At 40.3% G+C, this 21170-nt stretch overlaps 1 protein-coding gene across 11 annotated transcripts in view; it reads left to right on the top strand.

Annotated features, from left to right (window-relative positions):
• Positions 1–9100: 9100 nt before the first annotated feature.
• The window catches only part of MAPK10 (mitogen-activated protein kinase 10), a 99444-nt gene continuing 87374 nt past the window's right edge, over positions 9101–21170 (top strand). For 10 of the 11 annotated variants that reach the window (XM_025149638.3, XM_046940132.1, NM_001318224.4 and 7 more), the window contains exons 1-2: positions 9113–9443; positions 14085–14204. The gene's annotated coding sequence lies outside the window, so the exon portion shown is untranslated. Of the gene's footprint in view, positions 9444–14084; positions 14205–21170 lie in introns of all 11 variants that reach the window. The other variant, NM_001318225.4, reaches the window with a different exon arrangement.

The following is a 21170-nucleotide window of genomic DNA, read 5'->3' as shown; positions in this document are numbered from 1 at the left end:
TTGTTCCTTCTTCATAATATTTGCAAAACAAACTCGTTTGCAGTAATACTTCTGAAAGAAGTAAACCTTCTCAATTAGGGAAAAAAAACCCCCAAGTAATTAAATGAAGGAAGTGAACGAAAAACAGAAGCGAAGAAAAAGTGAGCTGTAACTGAACTGACTGCTGAGAGCTGAAAACCTTCACAACATATGTCTCTCCCTGAACACAACTATATTTGCTTTGTTTATAAAGGCAACTGAAGAGAGAAAGATGTGAAGATGAGTGCCTGCCACATCAGTAGCCCTGTGATTAGAGTGCTGCCCTGGGTTCTCTTGCGTGCCCCCAGAGATATCAGCCTGCTTGGGCAGTTTTAGGAACAAAGTGCAGAATCTGATTGTTGCCCTTTTAAGTAATTGCACAGGTGAATTATTTTTCTTGGTTTTGTTTCCAATTCTGGATTTTTCCAGTCACTTATACACAGTGCATCTCTTCGTCTGCTTCTGTCTGGAAAAGTGACTGAGTGCTGCCTCTTATTCTAGCGGTGCTACAAAAATTAACAGCGATCCTTATTTCACCATGCAAAGCACAGCTGTGGACACCCTAAGTGATGAGAGGAGAGGCATGGAGTCAATTTTCTAGGCAGAGTAAGGAATTCAGACGTATTGTTACAATGCCTATTTGCTTAATGGTAGATAGTTGATTCCTGTCCTCCGTGCCTGCTTATGCATAGGCTTTGCTGAACATCATTTCCTCTCCAAAATTGTACAGGAAGCGTTGGTACACAGCTTTGAGATTTGGGTTCCATTCAGGGAGCCACAGGCCTGAAAGGCAGATACATACATTCAGAAGGAAGTTTTTCACACAGAGGGTGGTGACACACTGGAATAGGTTGCCCAAGGAGGTTGTGAATGCCCCATCCCTGAAGGCATTCAAGGCTAGGCTGGATGTGGCTCTGGGCAGCCTGGTCTGCTGGTTGGCGACCCTGCACATAGCAGGGGGGTTGAAACTAGATGAGCATTGTGGTCCTCTTCAACTCAAGCCATCCTGTGATTCTATCATCCAAGTGCAGTTCCTGGATATTGAGGTTAGTACTGAACCCAAAAGTATTCAAAGACACATAATAAAGATTGTACTCAGTGAAGTGATCTGGGCCAACTTCTAAGTGGATATTTCAGGCAGTTTTTCCGTAGGGTGCAGTAGTCCTCGGCAAAAGTTTCATTGCACAGCATTTTGTCCATCTGTTCTGTGATTTTCTTTTCTTTTTTTTTCTTTTTTTTTTTGCAATAGAAAAGAAGCTAAAATTAGTTTGGAATTTGTTCCTATCCCTGCTGCTGGTCTGAAACTGTCTGAGGAAGAAAGAGAACTCAAACTCTATGGCATATCTAGAAATCCCGTGGACTGGCATGTCTTCTTTTCCAGGTTAGCTTAGGAAGAGTTGAGTGTTGTGTTCTTTTTCTCTCATGTCTTCATCAATCATTTCAGTGTCAATTCAAAACAAAAGCTTTACTGTAAGTGTCTGCTGGGGAACAGCACAAACTGAAGGAGATGCTTGTGTCTGGCAGCAGTTTCCATTTGTTGCTGTGGGCAGTAAAGCCAGGTCTTCCAGTTTGCTTTTTTTTATGACAAAACCATTAAGCCTCTCTGTTTCAGGAGTGCTCTGCATTAATGAGAACATCTCAACATAAAGCCATGTGACTATGCGGGTTAGGCGATTGTTTGAGGCCTTTTAGTTCAAATACATGGACAAAAGAGATTTCTGTTCTCCAGGAAAAATACATATATAGATTTTGAGCTGCACTAATGCAAAACTACAGCAGTACTGAACTTTTTATTGCAGAAATTAATGCTATACCTACAAAAAGATTAAAAACATAGCAATGCTTTTTCCCCATGGTTTAGTTAGTAAGTATTCTTACTAACTAAATGAAATTCTTCAAATTGTTTTTTATTTGGGGAACTTGTCTTAAAAAAATAATAATTTTTTTGTGTAAAAAGGATTTATTAAATTAGTGTGTGCAGTCATCACTGTTGTTCAGTTTAGATAACTTTTCTGCTGTCGTTTTTGCCTTCCAAAGGCTTTTTGATGAATTTCTCATGAATTCTATTCAATAGGTATTTGAAATACTTTGTTTTATTGCAGGAAGGAAAAAAAAAAGTGTTCTGTTCCTGCAAATCTTGCAATTAGAAAAGGAGAACATTGTTTCCTTCATGTTAAGGTGAAAACTGTTCAAAAGTCTTAATTATAAATGATTACATTACTGCTTAAATTAATATTCTCAATACATATTGTCTTTCAACACAGCATCTTTACAAAATGTGTGGGTCAACCATAATTGGTTGGATACTTGAATGCTATGGTGACATCTTTTGTACAGTGTACTGCACACAAATGAAAGAACTCCAGAAATATATTCCTCTTGGCATGTTATCTATTGATGGTATTTCTGTTCTACTTTACTAGATAATAATTTCTATACTAAACTATGTTTTGAGCTATGTAGAATGTCAAGAAGAGTTCTTATGTTACCTTCGAGAGAAGATTTATTGTATTATACACAAAGGTAATAGTTTGTAAATGCTATTAAGACTTGTTATTTGTGAAGTGCAGAGGACCTTACTTTTGTCCTTAGGCTCCTCAGGTGCAATGATAACCATATGACAGAATAGTATAGAACCATATTAAAGCGTCAGTGTGATGTTTGAGTTTGAAACATATGGATTACGGCACTCAGAACTTTGTTCTGGGAGGCGAAGTACCAGGAGGAAGGAATCCGTGCCAAGACATCACCTAGAAATGTTGATGAAAAGAAAGAAATGGTGTTTTCTTCCACGTCGGAGCTCTGTGTTTTAATGTTGCCTCATCTGTATGACAGCAATGAGAAATACATTGGAGCATATCATACACTGCAGCCTGACTGGGAATGAATTGGCACCTGGTTGGTGTAGAGCTGATATCAGAACTCACTGAGGACTCAACTCACTTGAGTAAACATAGGCATCAGTGCAGTGTGAGATGCCACAGAATGGTTTTTACTGAAAATGTAGCAGGATTCTGCAGCCTCTCCCCAGCAAAATTGAATAGTTGTAAAAAATAATCTTTGAAATTGGTCTCTACAAGTGTTTTCAGCCAACATAAGCAGTTCTCTCAGCTTTTATTTCTATTCAGGTAGGTTACAGTCTTGCTTTCCCCACCTGCAGAAATAGAACAAGATAAAATTGATGCCTGCCATGTACTTCTGGCAAAACTTGCAGAGCTTGTAGCTGTTCTTGTTTTCTGACTTTGTCTAGATTCATATTCCAAACGCTGGATGTAGATTTGTCCTAATTTCCTTGACTGAGAGCATCTAGAGCAGATAGATTGTTCCACTGTAAGTACTTAGACACTGTGATCAGTCTTTTTTTTTCCTCGCTGAGATAAACAGATTGGGATCCTTATGTTTTCTCTATCTTAGGCAGAATTTTCATTTCATGAGTGTCCCTTTTCTCTCTTACTGTTTCTATGGCATCCTTTGCAATATGGCAGAATGAAATGAAACACAAAGACAAGCATGCTGAGGCAATGAAGAGCAGGGTGAGCTTGAAGCACAGATAGCATCACAATTAGTAGAATCAGAATGCCCAGAGAACACAGGCTCTATTGTATCTCAGCTATTATTTCAATTCTGAAATGAAAAGATGCTGGCTTGAAATTAGACTAATTTCACAGTCTGCACCTTTGGGGAATTTATGGACCTGTGTAGCTTGACAAGTTTGCTCATCATCCTCACTTAGCTGTTATTTCAGATCAATATTAAAATATGGTGCTTGAAAATGTTGGTCTGCCAAATGTACATAATAGAAGCAGCTGAGAGTATCTTGTGGAATTAACGAGGCTGAGGCTCTTGTCTTGAATCTGTTGCTTGTCTCAGCAAGCTCCATCAGAGAGTGGCATTAAATTACCGTTGTGTTTGTTTTGCCTTGCAATGCATCTGGATAAAGACCTTGAATTTTCTTTGGAGCTGTGCAAGAAAGAGGAAAATATGATTTTCCAGTTGCTGCTTCTGTCTCTCCGATTCTGTGCTGGGCAGTATGGTGTGAAATGGGAGAGCCTAAGCTGCTTCTGCTGGGACAAGGCAGCCAAAGGTCCCCTTGATCATGATATCTGGGAAAGGAAGGCTCCGTCCCAAGATCTCATGCAGTGCATTCTCTCTGGCCCTCTCCCAGCATTTTAGAGCATTGCAACCACTCCTTTGGCATCATGCCCATAAAGTGGCTATGGTGAAGAGGATTCTTACTACTTTGAGAGCATGCATGCCTTATGGTGTGCTGGGTGTCTGGCGTCTTGCTGTGGATGAATTTTCTAAGGCTCAAATGAGAATTTGTATGTTATATTTCATTTTGACTTGCTGACAATTCTAGACTCTTTCTAGAATCCTGCTGGCTGTCTTTATAGTCTTTGCATCTCTCTGGTTCAAATGAAGTCTTGACCTACTGACTTGGTCAGGGGTAGGACAAACTAAAACATATAGAAATGCTTGCTCACTGTTGTTCTGCTCACAGATTAGGAAGAACCACACTTTTCAAACTGTTTAAATAAACAAATATTTAAATTAAGGAATTTCTCCCATTTGGGAGAATGTGAGGACTATGGAAATGAAGTGCAAGGACCGATTGCACTAAATTAAACAAACCATGTGCTGCCAGTTCCGACATGGTATCATCTCAGTTTTAATTGGAGCACTTTGGCTTCCTTATGGGAGCAGAGGCTTGCTCATGCACAAGACACGTGAAACTGGGGATCTGTACATGCAAAACATCTCGTGGTAAGCATGAGAAACATCTATGAGTTGCCTGAGCTGTCATCCAAGAAGCAACTTGAATAAAAGAAACATCTCCCAGGCAAATAATTTAACAACAAAGGTGCTTTTAAGAAAAGGCCGCACATGGGAGGACTTAGAAGTTTTCAAGGAGAAGAGAAGGTTGAGCTGTCAATAGGACACTGAGATCAATGCAGCTTACCAAATCTGGGTGTTTATTTTCTCATTTCCATAGGTCTGAGCAACTTTGAATAAAGCCCAGAGAACATCTTGGCTCAACATTCACGAATCCTAACTTCTGGAATATGTTACATTGCTGGGGCATTTACTGTCCATCAAAGTCAAGGCAGAAAACTATATTCTTTCAAAACGTATACTTGGAACACAACTTACTAAAATATAGATATTTATACAACAAATAATATCTTCAGGCAGGCTGGATGCCATCTGTCAGAGTTGGATTTAATCTTAAGGTTGAGGCACATTGAACTGCTATGTAGGAATGTTCACAGAAGTTATCAGTGGGTGAGTTGTGGTTTTCAGGTGAAGTTGTGGTGTGTTGTAGATGGTGACAGTATATTCATGTAGTGTATGGGGTTGGTGCTCACAGGGGAAAGGGAGTGAATTTGTTTTGCCTTCTTCGTGGAAGAAGTTTAAATTCTGTTTAGTGCTCCATTGTGCTGGAGTCATTTAAACTGAATCCTTGATATGTGTCTTACGTAGCTCTTCAGGGTAAACCAAGCATTAAACAGTGGTCTTCAGAAGAGCCATTGTAGGCAGGAAATTTTAAAAACTAAATGATATGTGAGTAGGCTTTTGTTTTCACCTTCATAGGGCAATTTAAAATTACCACTTCTTTTTTTGTAGAAAGCATTCAGTTCATGGCACCTTTAGCATTTCGTCATAGAATCATTTGCATCGGAAGGGATCCTTAAAGGCCACCTAGCCCAACTCCTTTGAAATGAACAGTGATGCCTACAGCCAGATCAAGGTGATCAGAGACCTGTCCAGCCTGACTTCGAGTGTCTGAAGGGATGGGGCTTCCACAGCCTCTCTGGGGATCCTGTGCCAGTGCCTCATCAAGACATAAAATGTCTTCCTTATATCCAATCAAAATCTCCTCTATTCTAATGCTTTATGTTGCTGGGATACTAAAAACACCCACAATGAGTTTAAAACTATATTAGTTCTTTTTGGTGTAGGTTCACCTGCTATAATTTTAGAGGTCATACAGCCCTTGACAGTGGACTGAATAATGAAGGTGAGTGCTTGTCTCAAAAACAGTAGTGCTATGATATGCTGAAGTACTTTTCTTGGTATCTATGTAGATAAATCACTGCTAAAATAATTTTCCCTAAAAATGCAGCAATTGAATTTACAAGTAGCACTGTCGTGCCCTTTAAGAAGCTCCTGTTTCTCCAGTGCATGTATGCTCTAAGTTATTCGTTGATCTTTCCTTTTGTTATATGCAGTACTTAACAGTGCAATTTCTTTGTGTTTCACTGCCCAGTAATGCATGCCTGCACCCCTCTAGTGGTATTTGTTGGCTTCAGGTCAGAACTTTTTTTCTAATTGCAGTGAATGTGAACACGTTGGAATCCTTCTCATTTATGTATTCATTTGCTTATTTCTCTCATGTTAAGTACTGTCGTCTTGCTGCTTAATGTAAGATGTAGTACAGATTTTTTTTACGCTATATAAGATATTGATTTAGAAATACATAGATAGTAAGTAGCTCTTCTGAACAGTGTTTTCAGTTTCTTCCTTTATCACACAGAAGCCATTTTTCAACTTGTAAAGTAATAATTTCCTTAAAGTGGACTTGTCTATCAGCCATATTTCTGTCTGTTCCCAGTTACTCTCTTAGCTGCTTATGTAATGGTCATGAGGAAAAGGCAATAGCTTTTAAAGGCATTTTGATGATGATAAGCACAAAATCAAAGATGATTCTTTCTTTTGGCTGAGATTAAGTCCAGACCATCCTTCATCAGTAATTATTCTACAGAACGAGATAAAATGAAATCAATGAAGGAATTTGAAAGTCTTGCATTTTACTAAAACTGGCTGAGAAGTTCTGTGCAATGGAGTCACACTGCAGACAGCTCACAGCTGCACACAAAAAAAGGTCGATATCTTGAGTCTAACAGCTTTGGAACACCACCCCCTGTTTACAACCTAGTGCATGAAGCCATGTGATTTTGCAGTGACTTTCACGTGCAAGTGAACCAGAATCTCAGCTTAGTGGAGTTATTTCGTATGTTGAGTTCTCTCCATTTTTTTTCCCCTTAAACACAGGTCTGAATTGAAGCAAATGTTGTTCTCCCCTCCTCTGTGCTTTCAGTCTCTCTAATGATGACGGACCACAGAGATCCTGTATAGTGTCCATCTCTTGGGTTACACATTCAGTGCACTTGTTTTGCTTCAAATGAATTCACAAATAAGAGGAACTTCTGTATTACAAAAGGCTGAGTCTCCTGAGCCTTTTAAATCAGAAAAGGAGGCACAGGAACTTCACTGAAACTCATTTAATCAGCTCACAGGGACCTTTGTAGCTTTCCTCCTTCTCTAAACAACACAAACCTGAGTGAAGTGATTATTGTTAAGCCATACCTTTTTCTACTCTAACCTTTCCTGAGAATCACAGAATCATGAAGATTGGAAAGGACCACTAAGATCATCCAACAACCCATCTCCACCATGCCCACTAACCATGTCCCTCAGTGCCATATCTCCGTGGTTCTTAAACACTTCCAGGGATGGTCCTTCCTTGGGCAGCTTGTTCCAATGCCTCACCACTTTTCATGGACTCAGCACAGCTGGTGACTTGATTTCACCCATAGTTATGTTAAACATGTGGAAATGTTCATTAATTGCATTGTATGGCTTGCAGAAGGCACTTTAACCTGTCTGAAGTCCTCTTACCTGGCCTGAACTCAATGTCTGTTACGGTTCTGGGTCATGCAGGCCTATATTTGGCCCTGGCTATGATAAAACCTGTGGAGTATTTGGACTGCTGACAGGAAGACTGCATTGGGTTCTTGGAGCTGTACTTGTCCCATATGATTGATACACTGAATGAAATTTTGTTTCTAAGAAGATGAGTATTACAGCAGAATAGAATTTTCCCATTCCTCCCAAGAGTATCTAACGGAGTTCTACGAAAGTAATGAAAGGTCTAGAAGGTAAGATGTGTGACTGAGGTCCCTGGGTTTGCTCAGGGACGGAGCAGATGAGTAGAGGGGAGGCCTTGTGCCAGCCTACAGCTCCTCACAGAGAGTAGGGGAGCAACACTGATCTCTGCTCTTCAGTGACAGCAACAGGGCCCGAGGGAACGGCATGGAGCTGTGTTGGGAAGGGTCAGGTTGAGGGCTAGGAACAGATACTTGGCAGAGAGTTGTGGGCATGGGACAGACTCCCTGGGGTAGTGGTCACAGCCCCAGGTTGATGGAGTTCACGGAGCATTTGGACAATGCTCTCAGGCATGGGGTCTGATTTTGGGCGGTTCTTTGTGGAGCTAGGAGTTGGACTCAGTGATCCTTATGGGCTCCTTCCAACTCAGGACATTGTATGATAATATTTCTGACTTGCTCTTATCCTACCCTATATTTTGTTCAAGCCTGGTCCAGTGCAGTGAGCGTTACCAGTGTACTTCATTTGCTGTTAAATGTCAAAAGAGAGATCTCCTGCAGTTTGATGTGCACAGAAGAAATGTACTCTTCCTAGCTGCTAACCTGAGGAGGTCTGTAGTCATCACCAGTCCTGCTGATAGCTCAAAGCATGGTGGTACTACGAATCATTGGACCCACAAGAAGTGGCATGTTGTAGGTCTGGAGATGTGGAGCACACCAGTAGGAAGGGACAGATCTGTGGCTATTCCTTGGGGTTTCAAGGGATTCTGTTTTTAGAAGCTGCATTGCTACCTGCATCAGGCAATAGCAGCATGGATGGCTGCATTAGTGGCTGTGGATATTTGTTGTGATTTCTTTCCCTCGTAGAGCACAAAACATAAATTAATTTCAGATATTCTGTTGTTTTTTTTTGGAGTGTGATGGACATCTATCCCTGTGTGTACAGCAGCTGATGCAAACAACAGAGCACATCTGCACTGAGCAATACTGCTATTATCGCTCCTTTCTGCACTGACCGGTGCTGCAGCCTCCCCCTGCAGTCCACTCTGTCCCGGTTCACCGTGAGGTACCGGAGCTGTGTCTGCAGATCCCATTTCTCCCTGCTCCCCCTCTGCCCCCCCCCTGCAGACCTCTGCGCTTTGACGTCATGTGCGCTCCTGCCCGTTGCCATGGCAGCCCTATTCCCCATCGCTCCGCCTGTCTCCTCTGGTCCTTCCACAATGGTACAGCCGGCATCAGCTGCACAATGGTTCCCAGGCAGTGACAGAGCGTGATTCAGCAACCAACCTCCTCTTTTATTCCACTATCTTCAGACATTTTGCCTCCCCGTTTTCTTTTTCTCCTCCATTCCCTTTTATGTAATTCCTTAAAGGAGAACGTTGGATCCAGCTGCCCACCTTTTTATTTTATTTTTCTTTATATTTTTCAAAAGAAGCTCATCTCTTCCTTGGCACCATTTGGAATGTGGCTTAACAACACCACCTGAAGTGCAGCCGGGGGAAGGTGGCTGGACAAGGAGGACAGAGGCAGCACGGAATGGTAGGCACCTGACACTGGTGGTCAAAGACTGACCTGCTCTTGTGGGGTGGGGTGATGGATGCTGAGCGTGGATTGATGGATGGATTGCTTTAAGAATGGGGGAGCAGAAGGCAGGTTAATGGAGCAAATGGCGAACTGGAGTGGGATGGCTGCAGCCCTACATATTGTGGCTGAGAACCATCGTGTTCCTGTGGTTGGGTCTGTATAAGTGTGTGTTTGGCTGTTTCGGTGGTTGTGAGAGCAGTGCACATCATGGATGGGGTGACAGTGCTTTGCCAGCTGGCTCATGTAAACAGTTGTGGTTTGCTCAGCCTCCTCACTGCCTGGGGGCTTTGGGAGGTGCACAGTTCAGCAGCAAAGAGTACATTATGGGAGTTGTATTGTCCATGCAGAGCCATATAAAATGAGAATCAGTGAAAGCAGAAGAGAAGGTGATGCTAAGCAAATGGAAAATTGGAGGGCATGGGTTAGTGGGCATGGTGGGGATAGGTCAGTAGTTGAGCATGATAATCTGAGAGGTCTTTTCCAACCTTAATGATTCTATGGTTTTTATGATATAATCTTGGCCTTCAGGAAAGTGGCTGAATGGAGAGAGAAAGGGAAAAAGGTGCTGGTGGGCAGAAGGATCTGAAAAGCTGTGCTGAGTGTGGGGGTATCCTGTAAGCAAGTAGTTGTCCAAGGTAACCATTGGTCTTCTGCGTGACTGCCCCAGCGTAAGTGAATGGAAAAGCTGACTGCATCTGATGGCGCCATGGGAGCTTTGGGAGAGGTGTTTACAGCATGCTGCAGGGCAGCTGCTCTGCAAAAGAGCTCAACACTTGCTGAATACTGCAGTGAAATTGGTGCTGCTTTGCAGGGAGATATTTTGGCAGAAAAGCTCTTGCTGTGAGAAGAAACATCGGTAGTTTTTCTTCTGCAGAGGGGCCTAAAAAGAAATAAAACAAATGCTATTTGCCTAATGAAGTGTTAGCATTGTTGTGCTCCCAGTGACCCACGCTGGGCATGTTCTGTGGTGTTTGTGTCTTTAATGGCTTTCGGCTCTTTACATGGGCTCCTTTTGCTGCATAGCTGCATGGTATATTTACTGCAGCCTTTCCCTCCTGTGATGTGTTCTGTGTGAGTTTTGCCAGAGATCTGTTTAAAGACAAACCAACAGTCCTTGAAAATACAGATTATGGGGGGGAGAAGGGGAAAAGAATAATGGCATAGAGTGGAGTTTTTTTAAAGAGAAAAATGTAAATGCTTGGAGTCAGGTTGTTGTAGGACACAGAGAATGTAAGGCCAGCTTCAGAAAAAGAGAAAGGTTGAGATGGAATGAGATGGCCTTGCTTCTGCACAGGGCTGTTATCTTTGCCCACGTGTAAGCTTGCTTTGGTTTTTGTGCCTTGGGGAGGTTCTCCAAACCTCAGGTCTTTAACCCTATTTCAGAATGCTGCTCTGTAGACACCAGTTAGGAATGCTCCAGAGCAGTGTTTTCTTCCACATACTCCTGCTGAGTGCTCTCTGTCTTGATGCTAGGAAAGGTGGCAAGAAAATACCTTTCAACTGGCTGAACTAATGGCTTTCTCCTGGGAGGAGCAGATGTGGATCACAAAGGTGATTTGACCTCAGCCATTAAACCGTATTCCTTCTCCTGACCCTCAGTGAGCTGCATGCTCACACAGTGCTCCATCCTACTGCTCCAGAGCATGCAGAATTAATCAGTCCTGGTGTAATAGTTACTGTATTGAGCAGTATTAGGATTACAAATGTGTTTCTAAATGGGGTAAGGGCAAAAATCACTTGACATGAAAAACTGGTTGATTTCAGTTGCCTGTCTGCCTGCTTGGTGCTAGCAAATGTTCTTCTGTTGTTGGAAATGTGTGCACTGAGGGAGCTTTTTGTGAGCAGATTTTGGATGTGTGGGTTTTTGTTGTTTTTAATGATGATTGTTTTTAATTATTATGATTATTTTGTTGTTGTCAGTCATTGGCATGTTTATAGCAATTTAGGGACTTAATAGTAATTAATCAGTTGTTATAAGGCAAAAAATCTTCCAGAAGTGTTACAGTATGAAATCTGACTTTAGAAAACAAAGAGACAGCCATCTCTAGCATTGTATTTGGAAATGTCACAAAGCTCTCCCACAGTTTGTGGTCAGTTGCACAACTCATGCAGGAAGGAGGAGGTGAAGCAGGCTGAAAGTAATGGGATATTGTTATTGCTCTTTAAGATAGCATATCTGTATTAAGGCTTGGAAAGTAGAAGAACAGCACTTACATCCCCAGCTTTAAAATTTGGTGTCTCTTAAACTCTCATGCACTATAAACTGGGTCAATTCTTGGGATAATTCTCGAGTAACAAAAATATTATCAGTATGTTGATAAGCCTTTAAAACAAAGCTAAGACTGTCGTGTGTGTTATTGATTTTTGTTTTTGTTTGCTTATGGTGAGCAATCTTATGTCCATGGACCCTCCCATTCCATCTTGAATTTATAACACCACTACTAGAAATTAGAACCTGAAGGCCTAATAATTGCAATGCTACCATAGCTGCTGCTCTGTTTTGCCATCAGACTTCTCTGGACCCCAATACTGAACAGCTTTGCTTCCAACATTACTGTTCTGCTGCCTTGTCACTGATTCTATGAGACAGTGGTTTGAATGGGACCACCTGCAAGAAAAATTAACCCTAATGAAGGGCAGCAGCTAGGAGGAGAAATGTTGCTTTTGCTGTGAGCTTCTTTCTTGCAGCACCATCTGTGTAGACAGACATAGGAACATGTCTTTCAGAGAAACAAATAAGCTTTTGTATTCAAGTAACGGCATTGGTCTAAAACTGAAATCAATGTGCAACTTTGTTGGTGTGAAATGTGAGGTAGTAGAGATTGGTTTTCTTTTCTCTTTCTCAGTGATAGCGAGATGCAAGGATAGATCCAAAGCAAGACTGAGGGTGGTACAGGATTTCACGACCCACAGTCTGCAGAATTTGAACAGTTGTCCTTAAGCTGAGTTGTTGTATTTCCCTTTTAGCCTGATGCACCTGGTTTTGTTAGCCAGCGTGAAGGGCACTTTTGGCCTGTTCTTAATGTTCTTAATATAGAAGGTCAGGAAGCTCAACTCCAAATACTTCTTAGTCTGTTTTGTTTATTCATTAAACAGTGATTGATTGATTTATTTTTAATTTTGCACGTGAACATACTGGTGGCAGTGGATTCTTCTCACCTTCACGTCAAGGGAAGGGAAGGTCATTAACTTTCATTTATCTCTGGAGTAATCTGGAGAATAGGACAGAATCAGAGCCTCTTTTAGAAAAAGAAAAACAAAGAGCAGTTGTTATACTTCTACACTGAGGTTCTTTCCCTGTCCAGGATTAAGAACATCTTCATGACTTCATGACTATAGGCTCCTGCTTGCATCACAGTGAGGTTATGGAAAATTTAGGGTACTTCCAGCTCCTAGCACAGCTGCCAACGTTTTGCATTGTAATAAACACTGAAAGCAGAAGGCTCTGAAGAGCTAAATTCTGATTTCTATCAGTAGCTGTTTCAGCAGGATTTCACAGCAGTGGATCAGGTAACTTGGGGAACTGCGGATTACAATTCAGGGAGCTGGGGAGTTTGCAATTTGGACGTAAAGTGTTGTGGTCTCTCTCTGATAAAGCAATTGTTTTAACATATAGATTTTTGTTTATATTCCATGACCTCCAAGATACAGTTCACTTTTCTTTGGAGTTATTTGATGACATTGCAAAACAATGCTAAGAAAATGTTGTCCAGACTTCACTGATGATCAGTGATGAATGCAACTGCCTTCTGCTTAACATTCATCACCTATTTGTATGCTTGGGGTTTTGTTCAGTAGTTGGACACTGGAGTGGTATGCAATTGTTCCTCTTAGTTACTGTTTATTTCCACAGCTTCTTACACTTGCTGCTCACCCTATTTCTTAAGCTTGTGCGTAAGTACAAGCGGCTTCATCATTTGAAGATGTTTTGCTGTGGTGGTGTTTTTGAAGAGCATCACAATTTCAAAGACAGCAGCAAACCAAGGCCTTTCCTTATGCCTCGGCATATCAGTGTTTCATAAAGCATTCCTGTTGCCAACTTGTGATTACAAGTCAAATTTCAGTGTAATCCCCAGGTATCACTAATAGATAACTGTATATAAATCTCATCATTTCAGTGAAGGTTGCTGATGTTCCTTCCTCCAAAGAAAAATCAGAAGATCTGATCTGAAAAGACAGGATAGAAACAAAAGCAAATTACTTAAGGACAGTTTCATGACTTGTAGTGCAATGTGTTGTAACTCAAAATAGTCCTGATCATGAAATCCTGGACTGTTGGATTTGCCATTCCTTTTTTTCTTTTTCCCCATTTTTATTCTAATTTTTTGTGAAAAATAACCATGACACCTCTTTCCCATTTAAGCAGCACTTCATTCTGTGTTATTTTTGGGCTTTAACCTTTCTTCTTTTCAGGTAAGAAAGCATGTTAATGGCCTGTACAGATACTTCCCTGAATGGGAATATCAGAGGAAAAATCTTGAACTTCTTTGTTGTGTGATGTGCAAATATTGATGTTCTGGGTTAGCTTAGTTTCTGTGTTTAACTTACTCAAGACCCCAAAACCCAAATATTTCTTTCTCTTCTTTTTATGTCTAGGGCTAGTATTAGAAAGCTGTACCAGCAGCCGGCCAGACTCCAGTATCAGCTATGGCAACCCATGCGTGAAGCTGATGCCTTCAAACCATTTCCTATAGATGAGGCATAGCACATGCTGTGGTGAGTTGACAACATACCATTTCATTAAATCACGTTCCTTGGCAGGATAACAGTGGTGGAGTGAATGCTGAGTATTTTTTTTAAGTGTCAGGATAAAATTCCAAAAGTTTTTCCATGCACTTGAGCATAATGTTTTCTTGTTATAAGTGCCTTTTTTCAAGTATATCAAAGCTGTGTTTTACATGTTGCTATCAGATGTATTGGCAATATGATTTTCATGGAAGAGTGAAGACAAAAATAATAAAATTAAGATGAGAAAATTTTTTTGCTACTGTTTTACATCTCTTTTATTTGGGGCAAGGGAGAGAAAAGGTGATTTGGTTTCTCTGTCTGTAAGATGACTGAGGAGGCACGTGGGGATTTCTGAAGATTTCTTGCCATAAATTTCTTCATCCCTGGATAGGAAAACAAATTCTGAGAATAGAGATGAAAATCAAATAATGGATTTTTTTGTTCGTTTTTTAAGTACACTATGTCTTTAAGCATATGCAAATCTACAAGAGTAATTTTTTTGGACCAAAAAAAATTTTTTCTCTAAAATGACTTTCACTTATCTTTGGGATATGTAGAGCTTGTTCTAGGTGTCTCATGTAATTAGAGAGTAGACGTTGTGAAATCCTGCAAGTCTTCAGGATAAACAGATTTCCATTCAAAATATGCTTATACATATTTTTCCTGCTCTTAATAACAGCTAGATGTTGACTAGCTCCTATCACCATAATCACCATGAACAGAAAGTCAACAGTTTTAAATAAAAGAAACAGGTATAAGTTGCTCTGTAGACTTCATGAAAGTCTGTGATTTGGCTGTTTATCGATGGTCAAGGTCATATCCCATTTCTGAGGCTTTTACAAAAATAGTGTGTAAATTCAAGTCAACAGCATTTTCCTACTCTTCAGCCAAAGGTAGATTATCTATGATTCTGCTTTTCTTTGTAGATCAGGCAAAGATGAACACCTGCAGTACATGCAGACTGGTGAGCAATAGTGGTATGTGGCTAATAGCATAAGGAAGTGAGTAGTCTGATAATGTGCCACTGTCATCCTTAGTAGAACTGCTGGAAAGAAGAAATAAAAAGAAAAGATTGGGAGGTTTTATCTACTTGAGTCTGTTCTGGAGTAAAATGTGTGAGAATGTAGTGGAAAAACGATGCATATGAGACCATTGGAAGATGTTGTGTACTGCTGGAATTTAACATGCCTCCAAGGAAGGAAACCATGTATTTGACATGGATTCTTTCATGAAATATTACTCCAGTTGGGATGTTTTCTCCCCTGACTTGTGGCCATTCAGTGTAAGGCACTCATTTAGAACTTGAAAACTTCCCTGTATTACCATCATGATGCACTTGAGTTCTTAAAGATTTTAAGATCTATGAAATCTGTCCAAAAGTAATTCTTGCTAGCAAGGCAGCCTTCGTCTTGATGTAGTATGTTGATTCTTACATCTGTGAGAGTTAACTCTTCTTATATGATTTGGTTTGGCTGAGCTTTGAATTAATGGATTGCAAAACCATACCACTGTTTCTTTTCAATTTTAATCTGTGTTTAGCAGTACACAGGTAATTTGCTAGTTGTAGATAATAACAGTTTGTATAAAGTTGTAACAGCAAAATGTATGACTCATGGCAAGTACACGTTATGCAGTTTTATTCTAATATAACAAATACAGGATTTTGTTAACATATCTGTGACTTAATTGCAGAGAAGTTGCATGGAATTTTGATGACATTGTGTATGTGCAACATGATTAACCCATAGGTGTGACAGTTCATACCCTCTCACCATTAATATTCTAAAAAATGGTGAATATGTTGAAAATCCTTTTTGAAGAAGCTGAGTGAGTGTAATCCCTGCTTTTACAGGGTTTAGTGGTATACGCAAAGCTCATAGCTCATTTTGTCTTCATGGAACACAGCGATACTTCCGTCTACAAGCAGTGTGACTTGATCATTTGTCCCTCAGGTCACCAAGTTGCCTTTGTCTGAGTGTTGTAGCTATGGATACTGTTGCATAGTATTTAAATCATGCATGTTCTGTTTGGCTGGCTTTCTCCGTGAGTTCAGTGTCCTCTTTTGAGTAATTTTCTCCAGCTTCGTTCTTCCCATCTCTGTTTTTTTAAGTTTTTTCAGTGGAGGTTCAGGTTGGATACTGGGAGAAATTGCTTTTCAGAAAGAGTGATGAGGCATTGAACAGGTTGCCTGGGTGGTGACATTACCATCCCTGGAGGTATTCAAGAGCCATGGAGATGTGGCACTGAGAGACATGGCTAGTGGGCATAGTGGGGGAGGGCTGGGGTTGGACTTGGTGATCTTAGAGGTCTTTTCCAACCTCAGTGATTGTATGATACTATGAAGATGGGTGATCAGCACAAACAAAAGGTTTTCAGAAACTATGTGATTAGGATTTTGTTTGATGGTATCTTTTTCCTCAGAGATGCTGTAGGTGGAGATTTACTTGAGAAAATTTCCTTCCAAATGACATCTTTTTGAGTCAAAACTGTTAAGCATATTTAAGAGAAAAATTGAGGAATGTGGGGTCTTGCTCTGAATATACAGCTCCACAGGAAGAAAAGTTTGTGTTTCTTTAGGAATATAACACTCTTTATTATGAGTTAGGAGTTCCACATGTGAGCAGATGTGGATACAGTCCTGTAAAACGTATATGAAGTGACGGCAACTTGAAGTTTTCAACTTTGATATAAAAACGTTTATAACTTCTGCTCAGGCTCTCTTCAGTTAATACTGTTTATATACATATGCAAATCTGTGTATTTTGCATCCAGATGTTTCTGTTTATGAAAACAAAGATTTTATAACAGTGGAAGCTAATATTAAGACAGAAACCTTGTCCAAAACTTTGCTTTTAACTTCCAAAGGAAAAAACGGAATCTTATACTGTTCAATTAACTGCCCGTATGGAAGACAAAAATAAACGTTTTCAAAATGGTCAGGAAGAGTAGCATTTGGAGTACAAAATTATTAATATTTGTTAAATGAAGTAGTGAAAAAACCGTGGGATATTTTGCATAATATGAAAATAAGGTAAGTGTTAGGGCTGGTGGGAACTGGGTTCATTTCACTGGACATCATGTGAAAGGGAGGCCAGGCTTGATAAATCCATGCAGATGAGCAAAGTACCTGAGATACAGTAATTCTGGCTTTGTAACCTCTTAAATAATTAAGTATTAATTTTAATATTGGGAAAGTCTTGGCTTAGTATCTTGTAACCAAGGCTATGTTTTGTGTACAAAATCTCATTTCTCTCTTATTCATCTGTTTAAACACAAAATAGATCAAGTCAAATTCTGAACTTCATCTAGCCAGCGTAAACATTAAGTGAGTTTGGTAGTTACAGCAAACTTTCATCAGAGGAGCTCAGAGCACAGTTTCTGGAGAAGCTGGTAGTTTGCTTCCCTGTCTTCCTTAGCAGGAAAAGCTTGTGTATAGAAAAACTGCTGTATGACAGCAAACGGCAAAAACTTTATCTGAATGTTGTTATGCAAGATGTTTTAACTCCCTTTTGAAGCTGGAATTCTTTTTTTCTGCTGTTACTTCTCACTCTGGTGCATATCCCTTCCCCCTCCATCCTTGGTTTGTCATTTGATATTCCCAGTCCTTGCAGCAGGTAAGATTCATGTTTTAATTAAGTGATACTGAAATGCAGTTTTCTCAACTCTTGCAGCATTTGGGCTTTTTAATGCCCCAGGCTCAGTGACACATATATGTGAGAAACTGTGAGCTTCCTTTTAATAAAAAGTAGGCTTTTCATCCTTATTCCTTAAAAATAAATAAATTAAAAATTAAAAGAAAATTGAATTTCTTACAGCTTGAGGCTTCAAATAATTTCAATGCTTCCATGCAGGTTACTCCTTTGTGGTATCACAAGACTTTGGGAGCATATGACAAATTTGACTTTTGGGTTTGATGTTATTTAATAATAAAGATGATGTCTGACTGAAGCGCACCTTCATCATCTTTCTGAATGCTTGTTGAGACATGGATGTTAACATGCAGGTGTCTGTATTTAGGGCTTCTCCAGGCCTTTAGTTTCACTCTGCAATACTGATGACCAAATGCTTTTATTCCGCCATATGTCAGTCTGTGCTTTCTGAAAAGGAGTGAACTTAATGACCTTTACACTTCCCTGTGGCAGGTGTGATCTTTGAATGTCTCAGATGAAATGTTGGTATCTCTGCTGTATTTGTTGAGTTGCTGGTGGAAACAATACCGCTGTGCCACCTGGAAGGCGAGTTCAATGTTTGGCAGGCTCTCCTCCTGACCTTATGGAAAGCATCCAGCAGTATTGCTGCAGAATATGGGAACAGTGTCAAACAAATGTCCTCTTAATCTTAGAATAGTTTTTCAGTGTCATCTGTACATGCTGTATAAAGATAATTTAAATAGCATGCAGAGGAATAAATGAAAATGCTGAATCAGAGCATGGAGAACGGTGCCAGCAAAGAGGCAGGAAGGAGACCAAGGCAGCAGTAAACTCAGCTGTGTGTATGGTCATGGCATATTAACCTGTAATATATGAAGTGGTAGGAAGCATTCTGTAACCACATGAGGAAGTCTTTCCCTACTTCCTTTTCCACACTTGTTAATGTGTTTTGTGGACTCTGTGCCTATTTGTGCCCTGTTGTTACAAAAACGACCTTTTCATGTCTCAGTTTGTCAGCAGGAGCAAGTGAAAGGTCTGGCAGACATGCACAATGGAGGACTTTCCAGAGGGCTGAGTTTTCTGGGGTTTTTCCCAACTCCCTGTAGATCCACAGGTTGATCCTCAGGCTCTGCTGTATCCTTGTGTTGGATGCAGACATTTGTGTGGTGGCAGGTTGGTGAGGACTGTTGCAAGGATGGTACCACCACTTGTGCATTCTTACTATGCTCTGAGGTGCTGGTGAAATATTGGAACAACTAATCCGCCATGAGTATGAGAAATAATTATTAAATGGACATGCTTGAGCTACTGGATATTGGATAGCTTTGGTTTTGTGTTTTTTAAGAATTGGAATTGTTCAGTCAGTCTGTAACTTGATAAACCCAGGTTGCTGCCTTCAGTGGCCATTAACTAAATATTTGGTGATGAAAAGTGAGACCAAGATAAGTAATCATTAGAGTATCTCTTGAGCTCTCCAGTATTCCAGGAATTTGATTGTGTCTTGGTTGGTATTTTTGGTGATTTTTTTATATAGATATTTTGTCATCTTTTACGTATTATCTGTTGCCATCTTCAACACTTTCTGCCTCCTTCCTGCTTTATGATCTCTTTTCTAGATAGTTAATGCAAATAAAAAGTTCTACTTGCAGAGCAAATGATGACTTCTAGTTGACATTAGGTGCAGCTACTGCTCCTATCCCGGGAATAAAGATATTCTGCATGTGCAAACCCATTGTAGGACTGCAGAGGCTCTGAAAGCACTGTGAAGCACCCTGAGGAGGAGTTCTGGTTCTGGGTGGTTAAGAAGTCATTGCTAAAGGTTATGTTTGTACAGCAGTGTATGGAGTAATTTACCCTGTATGCAGTTCTGTGTTTACATGGCTGCTGTCCCAGGTTAGTTTCTATAGATCGATGCAGTATATAACACAGAGACTTTCCTAATCCACTTCTTTTCTGTGTTTGTTTGTGGAAAATCACAGCTCGTGTTAGGCTGTACTTACCAGGGTTACTTCTTTGGAGTTGTGTGTGGGATGGAGTGGGCTGAGCGGCACTGTGGATACTTTTTGCTTTGACTCACCAGCACTGCAGCAATAGGCATGGGGGGCACAGGGATGGGAGGATTTGTTTCCACCGTAAGCTGCTAGCATTGAAGTAAAGAGAGCATGAAAGAGATCAGGGAGGAATTTATTTCCATTTGTTTCGTAGCATGGACATGAAGATTTTTGTTGGTTGCACATCAGAACCAGATGACATATTGAGCTATGATGTTAAATGAATAAATGCTCTTGTCCCTTTTCTTTTAGAAGCAAGCCTTTTTCTGATCATGATTCCTTCTGTTGGCAGAAACCTGCCATTCAACTTCCCTACCCTATGCCTAGCTCAAACAGTCTGCAGACAGCCCACCACAAAAAACAGTGTTTGAAGAATGGTTTGTGTCCTTAAATAAGAGCTTAAAGATAAAATAAGTGAAACTTCTAATGCTATTCTTCCTGAAACAAAGAAAAAAATCAAAAGAAAGAAAGAAAAACTGGAGCAGTTCCTGAAATAGATCTGCATGGGGTAATTGTGTATCATAATCCTACTCATGCATCTGCATTAATTTTGTTAGATTTCAGTCATCCATGTGTTGATGGATATTTTTATGGCATCATGGAAGCTTAATTTGCTGCTGTGCTTAAAATTAATTTTATTATCAAGCTGCAGAAGGGAATATGGCAGATGTCTTTCACGAGAGAAGAGTATGGGCAAGAATACCTGTCTGTACAAATTACAGTAATCTATAAATAATAATATCTTGAAAACATGGGTTTTATGTGCTTCTTAACCTAAGAAACTTACAGTGCAATTCTGTGCTTTTTTCTGATATTCTGAAAAAATACAGGCATAGATGTCTGTGGTTCTGGAATTTTTTACATGGCCACTGTTAGCTGAGATGAGGTATAGGGCTGCAATCCTCAGTGTAATCCTCAAATTTTAAATGTTATTATAAATGTGTGTGCTTTTTGACACAATTAAATTCTGGTATTTTTAGTGCAAATAAAGCTATGGATTCCTCTTCTCTTCCCTCCTTCCTCCCCTCCAAATACCTTTTTGAGTAGTAAGGAATGTCTCCCATGCTGTCCTGTGGTTTTATTGCTGGTAGCGTTGCCTTAGCTGGTGAGTGCTGCAGCTTGGCGGCACTGCCTGTGGCGGAGGGTTGGAGCTTGATGATCTTTGAGGCCCCTTCCAACCCAAGCCATTTTATGATTCTATGGGACTTTTAAATCATAGATTCATAGAATTGCTTGGTTGGAAGGGGCCTCAA

This window comes from Gallus gallus, chromosome 4 (genome assembly GCF_016699485.2).
Source record: "Gallus gallus isolate bGalGal1 chromosome 4, bGalGal1.mat.broiler.GRCg7b, whole genome shotgun sequence".
NCBI lineage: Eukaryota > Metazoa > Chordata > Aves > Galliformes > Phasianidae > Gallus > Gallus gallus.
This window is presented reverse-complemented; position numbering and strand designations above follow the sequence as displayed.